Source organism: Rhyacophila brunnea, unplaced genomic scaffold, assembly GCF_057557595.1.
Source record: "Rhyacophila brunnea isolate RB1 unplaced genomic scaffold, BYU_Rbru_1.0 scaffold_38, whole genome shotgun sequence".
In the NCBI taxonomy this organism is placed as follows: Eukaryota; Metazoa; Arthropoda; class Insecta; order Trichoptera; family Rhyacophilidae; genus Rhyacophila; species Rhyacophila brunnea.
In genome coordinates this window covers 3,472,049-3,491,529 of record NW_028233048.1, presented here as the reverse complement: position 1 = coordinate 3,491,529, position 19,481 = coordinate 3,472,049, and the positions used below count along the sequence as shown (strand labels likewise).

The window sequence follows — 19,481 nt, the reverse complement described above, 5'->3', positions numbered from 1 at the left end:
GCTTGAATACTAACAGGTTAATAAAATATATTTTAATACCAATTATCACAGAAAAAATGTATTATTGAACCAAGAATACGAAAAAAGTGGTTTTAGAATATTTAAAAATCCCACATGTATGATAAATACTAAAATATAATTTTTTTGGGTAATTAAATAAGATTTAATAATAATTTTTTATATTTTAAAAAGAAAAAAAGGTCAATTATAATTGTAAAAATACGATGATGCTGTTTTTATGCATTTTCTCAATTTTTTGCAGATTACATTTTAAGAAATAAAAAGAAACTTGTCAGAATAATAAGTCTTTAAATTCTACATAATACGTAAAAAATCTTATAATAGGAAAAATTTTTATATAAAAACGCATTTATTTATATGTGTTTAATATATGCTAAATTAAAATATGCAATAACAAATAAAAATAAATTGCATAAATTTATCTAAATACTGTATAAAATTATTAAGCTTAAAATACGAGAAAATCACAGAAGAGATTAAGTAATTCAAAAAAAACCGAACATATAGTATGTGACGGCACATACATTAACTGAATATGATTTGTATCATTTTAAAAAAATGACTATATTAGCTATAGAATGGATTCGTTGATTATTATATGTAAGGCATGAATATTCTATTTAGAGCTTAAAAATATTTTATTCCTATTTTACAAAAAAAAATTAGTGAAAAATTACTAAAAAAAGGCTTTTAGTTTGTATAATTCATGCTTCTCGGCAATTATACTTTCAACATTATATAAAAATTGAATCTTACTTATTTGTGAAAAAATAGCATAAAGTTAATTTCGCTATATCTATAAAAAACAAATGTATAAGACGATAAAGTAGACAGTTCAGGGTATATTCAGACGCAATAATCATAAGAATAGTACTGATGATAATTTGGATCTGTAATATGATATATTTTCGTGAAAATACTTTAATATTTCTAATGTAAATACATGCTTTTAAACCAGAAAAAAAAATACGTTTTAACTTAAGTTACAGGAGATATATAGAATTTTCATCTCTATAGCTACTTTACTAATATGATACCCTTTATTTTTAGAAAATTCTCATACGTACGAAAATAACAGACTAAAAGAGATACGCTTAAATTTGATCGATTTGTTTTTTCTTTTGGAAAAAATATTTCTTATATAAAAAAAACACATATGGAAAATAAAAGGTTATAACTTGTGTCGCATAATCTGATAGGTAAGCTTTAAGGTACTTTTTTGTGTATATACAACATCAGCGCATATAAAAATATGAAATTTCTTATCCTTTGTGTACTCAATAACCTATATGACCCCATCAAACTTATTTATTTTGCACCTATGTATTTTTTATTATGATATGTTATTCAAAATAGACTAGAAAAGAAAAACTTTCATAATATAATTTCATACCAAATTCTTAGACTTTTGAGCATTTATTTCTTTACAAAACATTTGATTTGCTAAAGTATATAAGGAACTGTATTTTTATAAATAGAGTAGGTGATTGATAAGTTGAATTGGTGTTTGATAAAAAATTCGACAGATAATAAATATAACTTTATATATATATTCAGTGTTGGAATAAGACTATCACAATTTTCAACTCGGTTTTATTTTCGCCATTAAATCCATAAATCGAATAGATATTTAGATGTCTAACTATGCAATTTTTTTTAAAAGAAACTTTTATAATTTTTAACACTTACATACTAGAGGAAACAGATGTAATGCTATAGAGCACGATTTGGGGTTGATATTTAACATATTTTTTATAATTCTAGTTAATGAAATTGGAAATCATTTACAATTCACCTGCAAATATTATACGATTAATACCAAATAGAAACTTTGTTAAATCATATGACGAATTCGACACAGAAACAATAGAAATTTAACTTGTTTCGCATATCTATTTAAATTTATAACTTTATACATCGACTTTAAAAACCGAAAGATTTAGATTTACTTGCATATGAACACGCGGTGAATTATAAGTTCAATGTTTTTGTAACATTATACTCACAATTTGAATAAAAATGTAACAAAAGGTTCAAGGTATTATAAAAACATAAGGAATGAAAAACAAGTTGAATGCTATTTACAAATAAATTCCAGAGAGGGATTATTATAAAAAAATATTTCACTGTGCATTTTTTTGCCATTATGATTGTGTGATTATATGAAGTATTTATATTTCTGAATTATAGAAACATATAAAATTATTCCCGTTTGGCTTAATATAAAAGTTAAACCTAAAAATACAAACCAAAACATATTTAAAATTATAAGGAATTAAAATATTATATTATGGCTTTGATGCAAATTATAAAATAATTACAATATGGCTTTATTTCATAAATACTTATTTATCAAGCAAGAATCCAAAATAATTTCAATTACCAAATTGTGTTTTATTTTTTTACAATTAATTTTTTATATTTACGTTATTTCTAGAATTACGTACAACCAAAAATCTTGATTCTGCATAATTTTTATGATAAATAAACCTATATAGTCAATTATTTTGCCACGATGTTTTATGGCGGCCTATAACGTATTAAGGTTTTTTTTATTCCAACTTTTGATCAAAAGATATAATTCACAAACAAAATTCTTTTTTACGATCTCTTCAAAAAAAAATTTGTAATAATAAATTAAAAATTACATATCTCATGTATAGATTCTGCACATAAAATATTATTAAAATAGATGATATCTCTTTTTTTTATACGCACACAATCTCGGCAAATTTATGATTTTATATGCACAATTAGATAAAAAATTATTAAAATATTGATTTTAAGTCGAAAAATGGTTGATCAGGCTAGGAATATTTTTATTTTTATCAAAAATTTATTATCTTAAACTATTCGCGAAGTTTTTTAGGTTCCCACTTATGTTCTTTATAAAATTTATAGATAATACTTAATTATAATTTCAAATGTAATAATTTTACTTTATTAATTATTAAGATAACAAAAACTTTATTTTCTAAGTTTCATATTTATGTATAAATATAAGCTCTAAAGAGATCTATAGTAAATTTGTCGTTTAGAAGTTTTTTTTTGCTGTGCACATTAACTTTTTACTAGAATTATATGATAAAAATTTGTTATTTTGTAAATTTTAAATTCTAATTGCGTAAAAACCATTAAATTTTTATAGGTTTATTGCAGTATTTTATTATTATTATCTTGTAATATAACGAACTACTCATTTATCATTAAATCTTTTTAGAATTTAAGAATATTAATTATATTCATGTTTTTTAGTGAAAAAGAAAATTTGATGCATTTTTGCCCATAAATTCTTAAAAATCTATGCAGCGTTCCATTTATTTATCTTCCCCATATTATCGTAATAAAAAATTATTTTTAGTCTCTACAAACAAATAAACTATATAATTCGAGATTTTTATATTGTATATGAAGTGATTACATTATGTATTAAATTCATTAAGACACTATGATGAATAAATTATGAATGTGACCTAAAAAGTTGTAATAAATTTTTTTTGTGGATTTTTCAAATTTAATTTGATCATAAAAGAATCTTACATAAAATATATAAACCTTTTTTATGGCATTTTATTCTCTTAGTAAAGATAACGAACATTAAATATTTGATTAGATTTTTATACTGCAGATATAAATGGTATAAATATCCGCAAAAAAACATGTGATTCTGTATACCTTATCGTAAAGACCAAGAAACTTTTTACATACTCATACATATATAGCTTCACATTTTTAATTTAACTTTGTTTTTTTCTTATAATTAGATAGGGATTATCAAACGTGACTTATATCTATATCAAAAAAAAAATTATTATTGGATACACAACATTTTTATTTTTATTTACAACAAGTCTTTTTATGTGTCTAATTATAAATACTGCGCCAAACCGAATTTTTATTCGTCACAGATTATCTTAATATACGTAGAATTTTCATGTGTCTAATTATAATTATAGTGCCAAACATAATTATTATTGGATACACAACATTCTTATTTTTATTTACAACAAGTCTTTTTATGTGTCTAATTATAATTATAGCGTTAAACATAATTTTTATTCGTCACAGATTATCTTAATATACAAAGAATTTTCAAAAATTTAAAGAGTCAAATTCAATTTTTTATACAAAAAAAAATATAGGAATTATATTTTAGTTTATCAAACAAAAAGTTCCTGTGATGTCAATTTATGGCACAGAATATATTCGAAATTACAATTCAATTTTTTACAATAATAATATTAGGTTTGCGTAAAAATTTAACATGAAAGGGATAAATTTGCATATAATATCAATGAAAAATAATATTCATATATTTTATTGCTATTAAACGGCTATTAATTAGATTTTCTATAATTATCTTACGTTATATATAAATTAGGCTTTGTCAGTTTATTATTTTTCGTGAAGATAATATTATTTCATATTTTTTAAAAATTGTACAAGAGTGGCACAGTCATTTTAACTTTATCTACTGTGGCTAGGATTTAATGTTGCAAATATTTTCCTAAAATCTATATTATAATAAGAAAAGGTTCAGATTCTCTAGAAAACGAGATAAATGTATGAAAAACGAGCAGTTTGTATGTGTGTCTTCTAGCTGCAGTATTATTGATAATACGGAAAGATTCGGCCACTGAAAATATTTCACCAGTCATATAAATTAACTTTATTTTATTCTTACAGAACTTGACACAATTACTAAAATCAAGTACAACGATAAAACACATTTTGATGTGATGGAATGTTTCTCAGAAGCAGTTATCTGATTTAAGTCGTCAAATTCGAATCAATTATAAAAGCTTTTTACAAAATTGTATTTTAGGTTACAAAATAGTTATGGTCCAAAAAAAATCATTACATTTTTGCTTAAAAAATCAAATAAACTTCATTTTATGGCTTTAAATCAAATTATATTAAAATTCACATAATAATTAGGTAATTTTTTAGATAAAACAAATTCAAAAACATAATATAGGTTTCTTATGTATCATACAATGGCTTTTTATAAATATTAGAATATAAAATCTTGTACCATGTTTTATCACTTTTTTTGGCAAAAATAATTATTATTTTGGTCGTGGTTTTTAAAAAAAAACGATAAGTTAATGCATAATGTAATTTTTAACGTTATGTGTTTTTTTATAGAATAGATTACTTTTACATATATAAGAGCATATTTTTCTTTAATTTTTATGTTAGCTTGAAAAACTTTAGATTGCTCTAAAAAAAGATTTTATTTATACTTCTTATAATTATATTATCTTTAAAATATTCCTCCATGTATCTTTTAGGCTCAAGAGTTATACATTCAAGTGTCTTTTTAGATGAAATTGAACGTGCATATGCTTCATCTTATGTCGATATCCTTAACTTCTTAATAAACAACAATATGTTTATGTATCCTGCAATCCCGTTTTATGGCATATGATATTAGTCTTGGTTTATATCTGTGAATTTTACTAATTGATTTAAATTTATCCATAGTCTTTTGCTTTTAATTAGCATAAGCAAAACTTTTAAATTAATTCATCGATATAATTCGCAGCATGTCACATTTATTTCTGATAATATTTTAAAATATCTATGAAACACAGAATTACAAATCATTTTATACATAAAAATATTTTTATCATTTTTTCAATTTCACTTTACTTTATATTTGATATTTTCTCGCTTTCTATCAAATTAAAACAATGAATTAAATGCGAGCCCTTCTTAAATGTTTCGAGAACTTTTTATTGTTATTTTTTTGGTAACTGCATATTTCACATATTTATGTTCTTATAGAAATTGTGAATGTGATATGCAGGTTGAAACCAATTTACTTAAGAGTGAAATTCAAGAAAATAAGGATATTTATGGAAGTGAGATATCATCAGCTGAAATTACCTCTCAAGAGGATGGAAATATTATATCTAGGAGTTTTGGTTTTTTAAATTCTATTGTTAGTTCTAAACAATTTGAAATTGCCTTTCCGATATTTTTTATAAATATTTTGTTAAGACTATTTCGGCATTTACAGAGAGAAAAACATATTGTATGAAATAAAGAGCCGATAGGTGGATATAATTCAAGAGATAATAATAATCAGCACGATAAAAATGCGTGAAATATTACTCTTTTCAGGCAAAATAAATGAATATCTAATTAATAATTTAGTTTTAAATTTAACGGTTTATTACAATCAAAGATTGTGAAAAATAATAATGGCACATAAAAAAACAAAACTTTTATTGATCTGAATTCTCTTATTCGTTACTGTACAGTTCATTATCTTGAATTCATAGTTTATTTTGTTGTGATATGATTCAATAGCCTGTGTACTTGTTCCTATTAGATCATTCACAAACATATATGATGGCATACCTGTCATTTGTATAATTTAATCTTTATAATTTACGACTGAAAGACACTTGAACTAATCTCGTTGAGGGAAGAAGAGCAGTTGATAAATGTATATCAGGGGAAGGTGTCAAAAGATGTATCAAGAAATTGTGCAATATTTCCAATGAGCTGACTACATCTAAATAGATATAATTGATAAAAAGAAACTTAACCCACAAATAAAGCACATTTCAATTTACGATAGACATCATATAAATCGTTATAGATTAAGCATTTGCAACAAGACAAAAATTATCCCTTATGCTATCACATGGGCGGGGTGGTGACACGATATCATAAAAGGTACCAGAAAGAACTCGAAGTAACTAACTAGATCGAGGCAGACATACAAACCTTGGTATTGTGAGAAACCCTTGAATTAATAAGTCTTGACGGATGTGAGGTATTGAAGAAGACTTCAGAGACAAGAAATTAGCTGAAAGTATAAATGCGCTGTACGCAAGAGAGATCAAGCAAGTTGTGCTTAAGAACAAAAACTAAAATTACAACGAACGATTTAGCTAGGTATGAATAAATTCAATCTATTCTATTCTATAATTTCAAAAGTTTAAAATTTTTCAGTTTGCATTCGATTCTTTAAAATAATCTTTTCCCCAATATTAATCCCTTTCCATATTACCACTTAATTTTTCGTTATTACTTTTAAGTCTATGTAATCTATTTTATAATCCTTTCTTTCCATTAATGTCGTGTTGTTTTAATTTTATAGTATGATTTCAAATTTTTATAATTTATGATTGAATTAATATTCAATCCTTTTCCAAATGATTTTCAATTCTAATTAAAGCAATGATTAATTTACCCATTGTAAATGGAGGTAGAAGAACAAATAGATAACAGGCAAGGAAAATCCCAAATTATAAGTAATATCCGGGTAATAGACCAAATCTCTTCATATCTAAAGACGACATTAGGGCCTTATGGGCTTGACAAGCTGATATTGTCCAAGGATAAGATGATAGTAACTAACGATGGTATAACAATAATAAGAAGTTTAAATTTACAACATCCAGCAGCCAAACTTTTAGAAAGTATAAGTATAGCTCAAGATGAAGAAATAGGAGATGGTACAACGAGTGTTGTTTTACTTTCGATTGAGATATTAAAAAGTTTAGTTGATATAATTAGAAGAGATGATGATATTGATTATTTATGTGAAACGCTCAATGAAATTTTAGAATATTGTTTGTTGGAAATAAGTGCAGGAAGTTTTTCGATGGACACCATTCTCGAATCAAAATTCAAAAAACCTTCACTTAAACTGTTAGCAAAGACTGCTTTAACCTCTAAAATCTTAAAAAACGATAAAGATCATTTTGCTGACATGGTTGTTAAAAGTCTTAAAAATTCGAAAGAAATTAGTATACAAAAAATTAAAGGTGGTTCATTTACAGATTCATTTGTTTTTGAAGGCATTGCTTTTGAAAAATGTTTTACGTATGCGGGATATGAACAACAACCAAAAAAAATTATAAATGCCAAAATATTGTTGACGAATGTTGAGTTAGAATGGAAAAGCGAACGGGAAAATGCTGAAATGAAAATTAATAATATTGAAGATTATCAAGAAATCGTTGATGCTGAATGGAAAATTATTAAAGATAAACTTGATTTTGCTGTAAAGGCTGGGGCTAATGTTGTTTTAAGTTCTGCACCGATCGGAGATTATGCTACTCAATATTTTGCAAGATTTGGTATTTTTTGTGCTGGCAGGGTTGTTGAAAGAGATATTCACAAAATTAAAGATTTTTGTGGGGGAAGAATTCTCAGTACCCTAAATTTGGAAAATCTTATTACAGGCAAACCTGATTTTATTGATGAAAAGAAAAACAACGAAGGAATCGATACTAAATCTAAGGTAGGCAATACTGATTTTATTGATGAAAAGAAAAATAACGAAGGAATCGATAGTAAATCTAAGGCATGTAATAAAGATTTTATTGATGAAAAGAAAAATAACGAAGGAATCGATAGTAAATCTAAGGCATGTAATACTGATTTTCTAGCCCAATCTAGTGTTTTTGAAGAGAGGCAGGTCGGTTCAGCACGTTTCAATTTCATTTCAAGCATTAAAGGTAATACTATTATACTCAGAGGACCAGGTGAGGAAATTTTAAATGAAATGGAAAGATCGCTGAATGACGCTCTTATGGTAGTCAAGAAAAATATGTCTAAAAATACAAAATTAGTAACAGGTGGTGGCTCAAACGAAATGTATTTAGCCGTTAGCCTAAGAAAAAAAGGAATGGAAATAGGTACGAAAAAAATGTTCGTCTACATGAAAATTGCTGAAGCCTTTGAAAGCATGGTATCTATTCTCGTAAATAACTTCGGAATGGATTATTTGACTGTTTCTAACAAGTTAAAAGAAAAAATTAAAAATGAACACCGCTATCATGGAGTCGCCAAAAATAAAGAAATGCTTGCTGATATGCGGGTCGAAGGTGTTTATGAACCTATTGATATTAAAAGAAATGTTCTGGTCGGGGCTTTTAATGCGGCTACAACCCTTCTCAAAATTGATAGCACCATATTAGTTCCTGAAATTAATTATTAAATATCTAATAAAAAAATATTTAATTTTTACATTTTATCCCCAAAAATAAAAAAATTCTAAAGATTAGAAGTGTTTTGGAAAAGTTGACGATACTTTCACATGAAAATTTTCAATCAAATATTTATGTCTTAATTTTATTTTTAGCTAATTAAATTTGTTCAACCAAAACACCAAAATATTCTTTAGAACTGATTTGATTGTCATTTTTATTTTTTATGATTATTTATAGCTGGTTTAAATTGATTTTTAGTTATTAAACGATCAAACTAAACTTTAGAATGCTCTTTCGTACAAATTTGATTGACAATGTCTTTTTTTATGATTATTGTTTATGGGTCAATTTGATTTTTAACTATTTTAATTATTATACGAAAACTTTAGAATGCTCTTTCGAACAAATTTGATTGTCATTTTTATTTGTTATGATTATTTATAGCAGGTTTAAATTAATTTTTAGATTTAAACAATCAAGCTAAACTTTAGAATGCTCTTTGAACAGATTTGATTTTCATTATCATTTTTTGATTATTTATATATGGTACAAGTAAATTTTTAGATTTAAACAAACCAAGCTAAACTTTAGAATGCTGGTTCGTACAAATTTGATTGGCATTTTTATTTATTATGATTATTTATAGCAGGTTTAAATTAATTTTTAGATTTTAAACGATCAAGCTAAACTTTAGAATGCTCTTTCGTACAAATTTGATTGGCATTTTTATTTATTATGATTATTTATAGCAGGTTTAAATTAATTTTTAACTATTTTAATTATTGAACGAAAACTTTAGACTGCTGTTAAAACAAATCGGTTAATACATCTTATAACATCATCAAGGAATAAATCTTCCGCAATGAATCATCTTATTCATGACATAATATATCAAAGTGTTTCCTCTGTTCTTACTTGTGCATACGCTTCAGCAGGGATTCTAGTTCCTTAATAAACGACTTCTGTGTTATTTCATAAATTTTCGCAAGATTAATATTTAAATAAAAATATTTTTTGAATTTTATTCTTAAAATGTTAAAAACATGAAGAAGGTCGCAAAATCAAGATTAAAAACAAAAAATTGAATTTCATAGTCGCAAATAATTCTTGAAAGGTACAATTTGATCAAAGATTTTTAAAAATTAATGCACAAAAAAAATATTTGACATTTTATTTATGGATTTTGATCTTGAAAGGTGAAAATAAATGAAGAATTATCTTGAGTTTTATGTTCGAAACATATTTTAGCCGGTTATCTTCTGAATACAGTCTAAAATTAACAAAAACTAATGAAAAAAGACATAATATTGCCCATAAATAAATTATCAATTAAATATGCCACAATATAAACAAGTGGATATATTCAGAATATATAAGGTATGGAATCATAGGATTTAAAGGATCAAAATTCATTTAATGAAACTTAAATCACAAAACTTGGAATATTTGGTCACGAAATACCATAATTTTGTAAATTATGGTGTTTAAAATAGGAGTTGAAAATGCGCAGAAACAATATAATATGGATTAACTAGAATTAAAAGCTCATCATAATAGGATACACCTAGGAATATTATAAATTTGATTAGGTAATATAGTATTAGCCAATTCTGTTTTAATAGAAATCTGAATTTTTGTTTGGTTACATTTAAATTGCTAAAAATCAAATGAAAGCATAAATAATAATAAAATTTTTATTCTTTACAAAAAAATACCTTTCAAATATTATATACGGAAAAAATGTTTACAAAATTCTAACTATACTTTGATGAATGTTTGTTGATGATATATGTTGTGCCGATTATAAGTAGAGTGTTTCGAGCGCCATGTTTTTTTGATTTAAACTGATGTTTTGATGATCAAAAGATGACAAAGAATGTGTTTTATTAGAAGAGCAAACTTTAAAAGAAAAATATATTGTGGATCTTTGTACCAACTGACTTTATGGTAGAAATTGATCTAACTATTCTTAAGTCGAGAAGCAGGCACCAAAAAAAGAGAACATTATGAATGATTTCATATAAATGAGTATATCAAAGAGGTTATTTAAATGACAAAATATAGCTAATGCATATACTAAATCAAAAATGACATATTTATTCTAAAAACTAATGATTTTGCATAATCTTCAAGTAATTTTTTTATATTTTTGGAGTTTTAAAGGCTGGATTGTTCATTTTTTTACGCTCTTTTAATATAACGGAGCATTTTTAGTTTTTTTATATGATTAAGCTGGGATATAGACGAGCATCAAGTGTTGTAATCAAAGAAAAAAAATACTATTTACAAAATTTTTAAGTGTTCTTATACACAATCTAGAAGCAATTTCAATATAGATTTAAAAAATATTGTATATCACGGGTATTTGTGATCATGTAAAATTTTTAAAATGAAAAAAAAAATTTATTTGTTTCATATACGAAAATTCTTTTTCTTTTTTTACACCAAGCCTGAAGGTTTAATTGGCAAATATATAATCGATGAAAGTTTTAAAATCATTATTACGAATATATCAAATAAATAAAAATTAAACTGGCGATATAAATCAAAAATTAAACCATATAATTGATGGATATTAGAGTCGAAAATTCAAAAAATTGCATAAAGTTTTTTTTAAGAAAAAAATGCTATAAAAAATCATCAAAGATTATCAAAAAAACATCAATTTTAAGGAAAATTATAACGGTATGAAAAAATAAAAAAAGAATGCTATATTTAATATTTAACGTGTGAGTGAATCGTGCTTTTGTTGCATTTCATGCTTGAATGATAAAATAAGGCTAAATTGCTATTTATATTCTCTAAATAACATTGTTGTAGTTTCACATTAATTATAAACTTCTTCTTAGAAGATACCTATATTGTGTCTTGTATTACTAAATGGATTTCAAAAATTGTGAACACACACGATCAAATGTCATTTACAGATTATATTGAATTTTACCTGTACAAAATAATCATGTATTTACACATATTTGAATGTTTTTAGCTACTTTTCTGCGATATTCTTTAATATTCAAAGTAGTATTTCGTGTTGTATGACATACATATCTGGTTAACTTATACATTTATTCGGCATTTCAGAATACTTTTGCATGAAAATATTCAGTCGTCGATATACGATGTTAAGGTACTTTTTAGATCAAAAAAATCGTTTTTAGGTATTCAAATAGCGCACACAATATATTTATCTGCTGAATCTTAATCTTAAATTGCATCATATGATTACAAATTATGTGCTTAAATTTTGCTACATCAGAATATTCATTATAATTTAATTTAGAAATAAAATTTGTTTATGCTTTGATCTTAATAATCATATGCATCATTAAATATAATGAAATTTATGAAAAATTCTTACTTTTTGATTGGATGATTTATAAACACGAAACCTTTTATGATTTTTAATGATTTTTATAGGATATGAATTTTTATTTATCAAATATATTAAAAAATTTTAAAAAACCTATATAAATGAAAGAGAAGCATAAATGTGTGTGCTTTTATTTAGGAAATGTATTTTAAGACGATTAGATATTATTTTTGCAGATTAAATATTTTAGGAGCCTTTTAAATATGAAAAAGCACAAAAAGCATTCCTGTTTTCATGATTACAAAGAAAATATATGATCAGGATGAAAAAGGCAATAATGTATTTTATATTTTTATACATATTTTAGAAAAAAAAAGAGTTTTCTTTTTAAAGATTTTAAATCAAAATACCTTAAAAAATTTGACTTTCCCAATACATTTTTCTTTGTATTTATTATCGGTTATTTTTTGATTCTTTTTTTCCCCTGCACATAAAATATTTTAAATACTAAAAAATATATTAATACATTTTACACACAATATGACTGAATTTAATGGTAGAATGGCAAACAAAATTCTCTATTATGTGACTTCTTAGCATTAATATGTAAAAAAGAGCAAAAAAATTAGTCAGATATTGTTCAATACAATTAAGATTTTAAGACATTTATAGCTTCTATTTACGATTTTTAAAGATTTGATTGGCAACTCGGTGTCAAGACTATTCTTACAAGCTATGTAAGGGTTGAACACTAGAGAATCATACCTTTTACAATATATAGCCTGAATTAGATAACTCAATATAAAAAGAATCAAATGATATAAGATTTAAGTGTGTTTATCATGTTATAAATACATACACGCGCTTATAATTCATGTTAATGAAAATATTAATCTATTCTCGATGCCGCTATAGGTAGTGCCTGATTGTGGTATCATTAAATGTGATAAACTCCTTTGACTATGTAAAATGATGTATAATTAACTTTATCCTAAAAATACTGCAATCGATCTTAAAAGATACGATAGCGTAGATTAATTTGCTGAATTCATAAAAAAGCCATGTTTATACATTAAACACAAAAATAAAAAACAATGCAAAAACTTCTCGATAACAGCATATTTTGTCAGAATTATAAATCATATTGATCTCCGTGTGATCTATATCGACAATAGAGCCCCATCAGAATATAATCTTACATAAATAATGTAAAAATAAGTTTTGACCTTAATAAAAATATTGCGTAAATTCATTCATTTTTGCATTACAATCCACGTGAATATTTATAATACTTTCCGAAAAAAATTATTTTTGTTAGTATATTTTTTAAGTATAATCATTTACACTATTAACTATACCCCTCTAAATTGGTCACAAAATAACGGGAATTTTGTACCAATAGATAATTTCCGCTTTAATATTATGAATGTAAAAATCCGCTCGGTCGATTAAATGACTAAAATCAATAAAATTTAGATAAATTAACTATAATAATCTAGAATATTTTGGTAAAATTATTTGAATATGATATTAAAATGGATTTATGTTATTGTAAATACATAAGAGTGAGTTATTGAATTTTAATTGTGCCGAGTAGAGCTCCATATACCCTACATTTATATTGATTAAAACTCATAAAGATATTCAGCTATTTTTACTTCTTACACCCCTCTTTTTTTTAATGATGTACATTTTCTTCAAGTTTTTCGACTCGGAATTTTGGATATAGTCTAATAAAAGAAGATTAACAGAATTATACATGTGTGTGATACCATGGTTTTCTAATACGATGTCATCATAGCCTTTTCATGCTTCCGTATACATTACTATACCCTCGCTCAATGCCTTATAATAGATTTCAGTAGTGTTACTTTAGTTTCATTCGGAACAACTTTGGTGAATCAATTTTTAATAGATTTGATCGTGTCTACAATATTCAAGGCCAGGTCTGATTTGTTGGGCTTTTTCCTGGATTAGACTTAACCTTGTATTAAAAGTTGTTTCATCAGCTCGAATAATGCTACAACCCTCATTACCACTATATTATTGCCATAATATTTTTTTATTAGCTTCACTTATCGACCTGCTAGCGGATCTTTGATTCATGCCAATAAGCTCGCACATAGTTCTTGTTGAATATTTTTTTTTATGGAGAATAAAAAATTTTATAATTTTTTGATGCCAATTTTTCATTTACTCGGGTATACACTTTTAAATTTAGATATGGTTTTTTGGTATTTATAACAAGTTTAATTCATATACTATGGTAATGACCCTCACATCCGTCTTCTATAGCAATTGGTAAACTTGGTGGGATATAAAAACCACCCACTTATGTTAATGCGACAGGAAATCATAATTTCTGGTTTTTGCTTATAAATAACATAAAAAATGAACATTTTTTAGGCGTAGTTAAATTCATTTTATTGCATCTTGGTGTAAAATAGTTATTTATTTTGTCATACAAATGCACATATTCAGTTTTTGCATTAGTTTGGAATATAATTATCTCTTATATTTTGTTTTTGTTATATAAATTTCTGAATTTTAGAACAAATCTTATATTCTACCACACAATTTATATTTATTTGTGTTTATATTCATTTTTCCTTCGATTTTCTTTATTTGATTATTAAAATTAAAATTTTCTTAACTATATGGTTTATGAGATAATCAGTTCCATAATTTAAAGGTTTTTTTCTAACTATATTTTTCTGTTGTATGATTTCTATATCTAATCGGACAGTTAGTAAATAAGAAAGAGCTATCGTTCGTTTTCTCTCCCTGGAAAGGATAATAAAATAAGGAACGAGAAATAAGTTCAAAAATGCAATAAAAATTTTTAAAATTAATTTTAGCGTGATTTTCAACATAGAAAACATCAATAAATAAATAAAAATTTTAAATTTTATTTATCAGATTATGAATTCTTATTGTCACCTGCCTAAATAGATACAATTATTTATATAAACCAACTTTACCGCGTACTTTAAATATTTTTATTTTATTTTTGACAATGCAAATTATATTTGAGGATCTAATATTGTAGAAATTAATGTACCTGATGTGCTCATAATTTATACAAATATAAAGGTTGGTAGTAAGAAGCTTTTTGAGCTATGCTAATTTTCCCTATTTATAACATAATAGAAATTATGTTTGAGGATCTATACAAATATAAAGTTTAGTAATAAGAAGCTTAAAAAGCTATGCTAATTTTCCCTATTTATAACACAATAGAAATTATATTTGTGGATCTAATATTGTAGAAATTAATGTACCTGATGTGCTCATAATTTATACAAATATAAAGTTTAGCAATAAGAAGCTTAAAGAACATTGCTGATTATGCTTATTATAACATAATAGAATTATATTTGAGGATCTATACAAATATAAAGTTTAGCAATAAGAAGCTAAAAAAATATTGCTAGTTTTCTTATTTATAGAATAATAGAATTATATTTGAGGATCTATCATTGTATAAATATAACTGATAAGCCCATGATCTATATAAATATAAAGTTTAGCAATAAGAAGCACATGATCTATACTTATAATTTTGAATCGATATAAAAAAATCATATCTAATTTAAAAATTTTCAAAATAATAAAAATAAAATTATATATTTTATCTTCATAATTGAAATATAAAAATTACATTTGTCTTTAATTTCATTTTGTATGCCAGTACACCTTTTGTTATTTTTTTTGATAAAATACTCATTTCATGTAAATAAATACATAATACAAAAAAAGATTTATTTCCAGTTTATGTAGATTTACTTGTGTTATAATGTCATTTATTTATATTTTTATGGGTTGGTAGTGCAAACAACATCGTTTATGTCAATATATTATTTAAAAAAAGTGATTTTTAAAATTCAAAAAAATATATATTGTAATTTATTGATTTATATTGCTCATTTTTTTCAAGCTAATGGTAATCCTTCCGCTAAAATTTTTTGCCTGGCAACTCTTGCAGCAGCTGCTTCTCCTGCTATAGGAGGACTATAAATTGCATTACTGTATATGCTTAGAAACAAGGATGCTAAACCAATAAATATATGATTTTTAAAATACATTTTTCAAAAAGATTGCATCTTTTTTTATAGATAAACATGAAACTTAAAATATTTTAATATCTAGATTCTAATGTTCCTATCAATCAATTATTTGACCCAATTAGCTCTTATTTTGAAACCCTTTTGCCAATATTTCATGAATTATAGTTTTCACTGATTATAAATATTTGAATTTATTATTAGTATAATAAAAAATAAATGCTTTTTTATAGATAAAATATGTAAGATTGCCATTTTATACTGAATATACCTTTATTATTAATGTAGATGATTATACCGTGATACAATCATCCAATTTCTAAATATGGACCTAGAAGTTTTATTTCAGAATTACAGTATTTTTAAGAAGAAAATATTAGCTAAGGGGCAATAAATTGTATGAACTGGTATTCAGAAAAAGATATCAAATATTTTAATCATTCTTACTTGGAAATAAAATATCATGCTAGGCATATAGTTAGATAAAACCCGTGTAACATTTAGTAAATAGAATAAAAAGCCCTTTCAAAAATGAATAAAAACAATTTATGGCGTAAAAACTCGATAATACTATATATACGATATTTTAGAGTTATACAGTAAAGTTGAGAGAGGAACAATGTTATATTACGATTATTTTAAGCAATCAAACTTTTATAAGCGGTTTTATCCCAAAGAAAGCTATCTAAAACCGGTTAAATATCCTAAGGATCTCTTTTAAAATTAACTTACAAATAATTAGAATTTTTCTAGATTTGCTCTAATATTTATTTAATATAGTAATCAATTCGCATGCTTTACATATTCTGTTTTCAACAGCAGTTGTTTCCCCACATTGAGGGCAACTAAAAAGTTTAATAAATTCATCATTTTTTTCAAAATATTCCCCACTCTTAATAATATTTAGAATAATTTGTGGATTTTTCCTTTCAAGTTCTTTAACAAACAACCTCACATGTCCTCTATAAGCTCCGGGAGAATAAGTGCACTCAACACTAAAATAATTCAAATTCTTATAAAATGCATACATCACGATTTCTTTCTCAAATACATACTTAAACGGTTTGCTTCTTGGAAGATTATTGCCCTGTGATGATGTCTTTATCTGGGTACAGCGTTTGAGTCTTTTATGATCCCCACGTAGTAAGTTCATTAAGACTGTCTCTGCCATATCATCCGCATTGTGCCCAGTTATTATTTGTGTAACACCCAATTCTTTTGATCCCTTTTCAAGAGCCTGTCTTCTAAAAACACCACAATAAGTACAATTCCCTTTTCTTCCGATTTTCTTAACAACCGCATCCATCGATAAATTAAAATAATCTTCATATGAAACTATTTTAAGTGGAAGATCGTATTCTATTTGATTTTCTTTTACCGTTTTGAGTGAATGATCTCTATAATCTTTAATTCCTTCATCTACACTTAAAAGATAGATATTTATTCCGTAATCGTGTTTTTTATTTAATGTATTCAAAATGTGTGCAAGTACTGTGCTATCCTTTCCTCCGGATATTGCAACAGCGACATTTTCATTTCTCTCAAATATTTTGTTGCTTTGGATTGTTGTGTGTATTTCTTCTTCTAAAACGTTTGTAAAACATAATTTACATAATTTGGATGAATTTTTTGGTCTTATCAACACTGCATTTCTTTCATTGCAAATATCACATGCCATGTTGAAGGATTCAAAATGCAATATGTAATTTTTAATATTATAATCATCCCAATATGCAAATCAAAAACGAAATAAAATGTAATTTTTGATTTTTAGTTATGTTTTAATTTTAAATAGCTTTTAGCCAATTTAATACATTATGGACTAAAATACACAAAGTACATGGATATAAAAAAAATATATAAAAAATGAAATGTGCATAATTTCATTATTTAAAAAAACCTTTTATTCCATAAGATTGCCAACAATTTCATTCACTGTTCAAAACTTGATGAAATGATAAATTGTTAATAATAGAGAGTTTGATAGCGTTTTTTGTGCATATAATAAGGATATATTTACTGCCAATTGTATGGAAAAGGATAAAACACACGTAACTAGTTTAAATTTATAAATTTATTATATTCTAAATAAAATCTGAATCATCAAGATACGTTAAATTGTTTTATCATCATACAAATAACATAAAATGTGCAATTTTCAGTGAATTATGCTTGATAAATTCGAAGAAATACCTTGAATGTTCTAAATCACAACTATTAGAAGAATATATGGCATTTTTCAAAGAAATTTGTACATATAATCATATATACGTCATGGAATATAATTTATAAAAAAATTAGTAAGGCACACAAGAAGCAAATTTTCGGTTCAAAAGCTATGAATAAATACGGTGAAAAACCTTCTGATAACATTAAATTTATTTTTTTAATAATTTTGGCCACGACTTTCCGATCTGAATTTTTTTTAACTGGATGTTAAGAAAACATATACTATAGTATACATAGTAAGATAATGTAAATGTTGGCAAATATAGTTGTCTTGTGTAACAGAAGAAATGAATTATATTGATTTTCAACTTTTACTGTTTTGCAGTACATTTCTTCGATCAGCCATTACAGACTTTTCATCGGAATTTTGTTCTTATTCGATTCATCAATGAGCACTTTATAAGCTCACTATTTTTTTAAAGTATATTATGGTTGTAAAGAATGGTTTGAAGGTGAAGAATTTAAAAACTTATTTTGCAAGAACTACGGCTATTTCAGCTTTTAAAGATAAAAACAGGAGAAAGTCTTGGAGTTCATCAGGTTCCCGTTTCACTACATTTAAATTAAAGTTTTTTTAAAAAATTCTTAGTATTTATTATAAATACGATTTTTAAGCATCTTTTTTTTATTGAAGTTTTGCATGATAAATTTCTAACTTAAAAAAAATATATCAACCTATAAATCGGTATCTTTTCTATATTATGATAAAATATTATTTATATTAATATTATAATATTGTTAAGGAAACAAAACCAACTTTTATTTACAGGTTATTGATCCTTGATTATTTTACATTAAAAAATGATGAAAAAACAAAATAATGTGTAGATCTTATGCAAAAAAAAACTGGTTTCATGCTTAAAAATATAAACTATATCCACTTATCATAAAATTAAA

The 19,481-nt window shown here is 24.8% G+C and overlaps 1 pseudogene; it reads right to left on the bottom strand.

Annotated features, from left to right (window-relative positions):
* Positions 1-17,115: 17,115 nt before the first annotated feature.
* LOC147067578 (cytoplasmic tRNA 2-thiolation protein 1 pseudogene) lies at positions 17,116-18,033 on the bottom strand (annotated as a pseudogene).
* Positions 18,034-19,481: the final 1,448 nt, after the last annotated feature.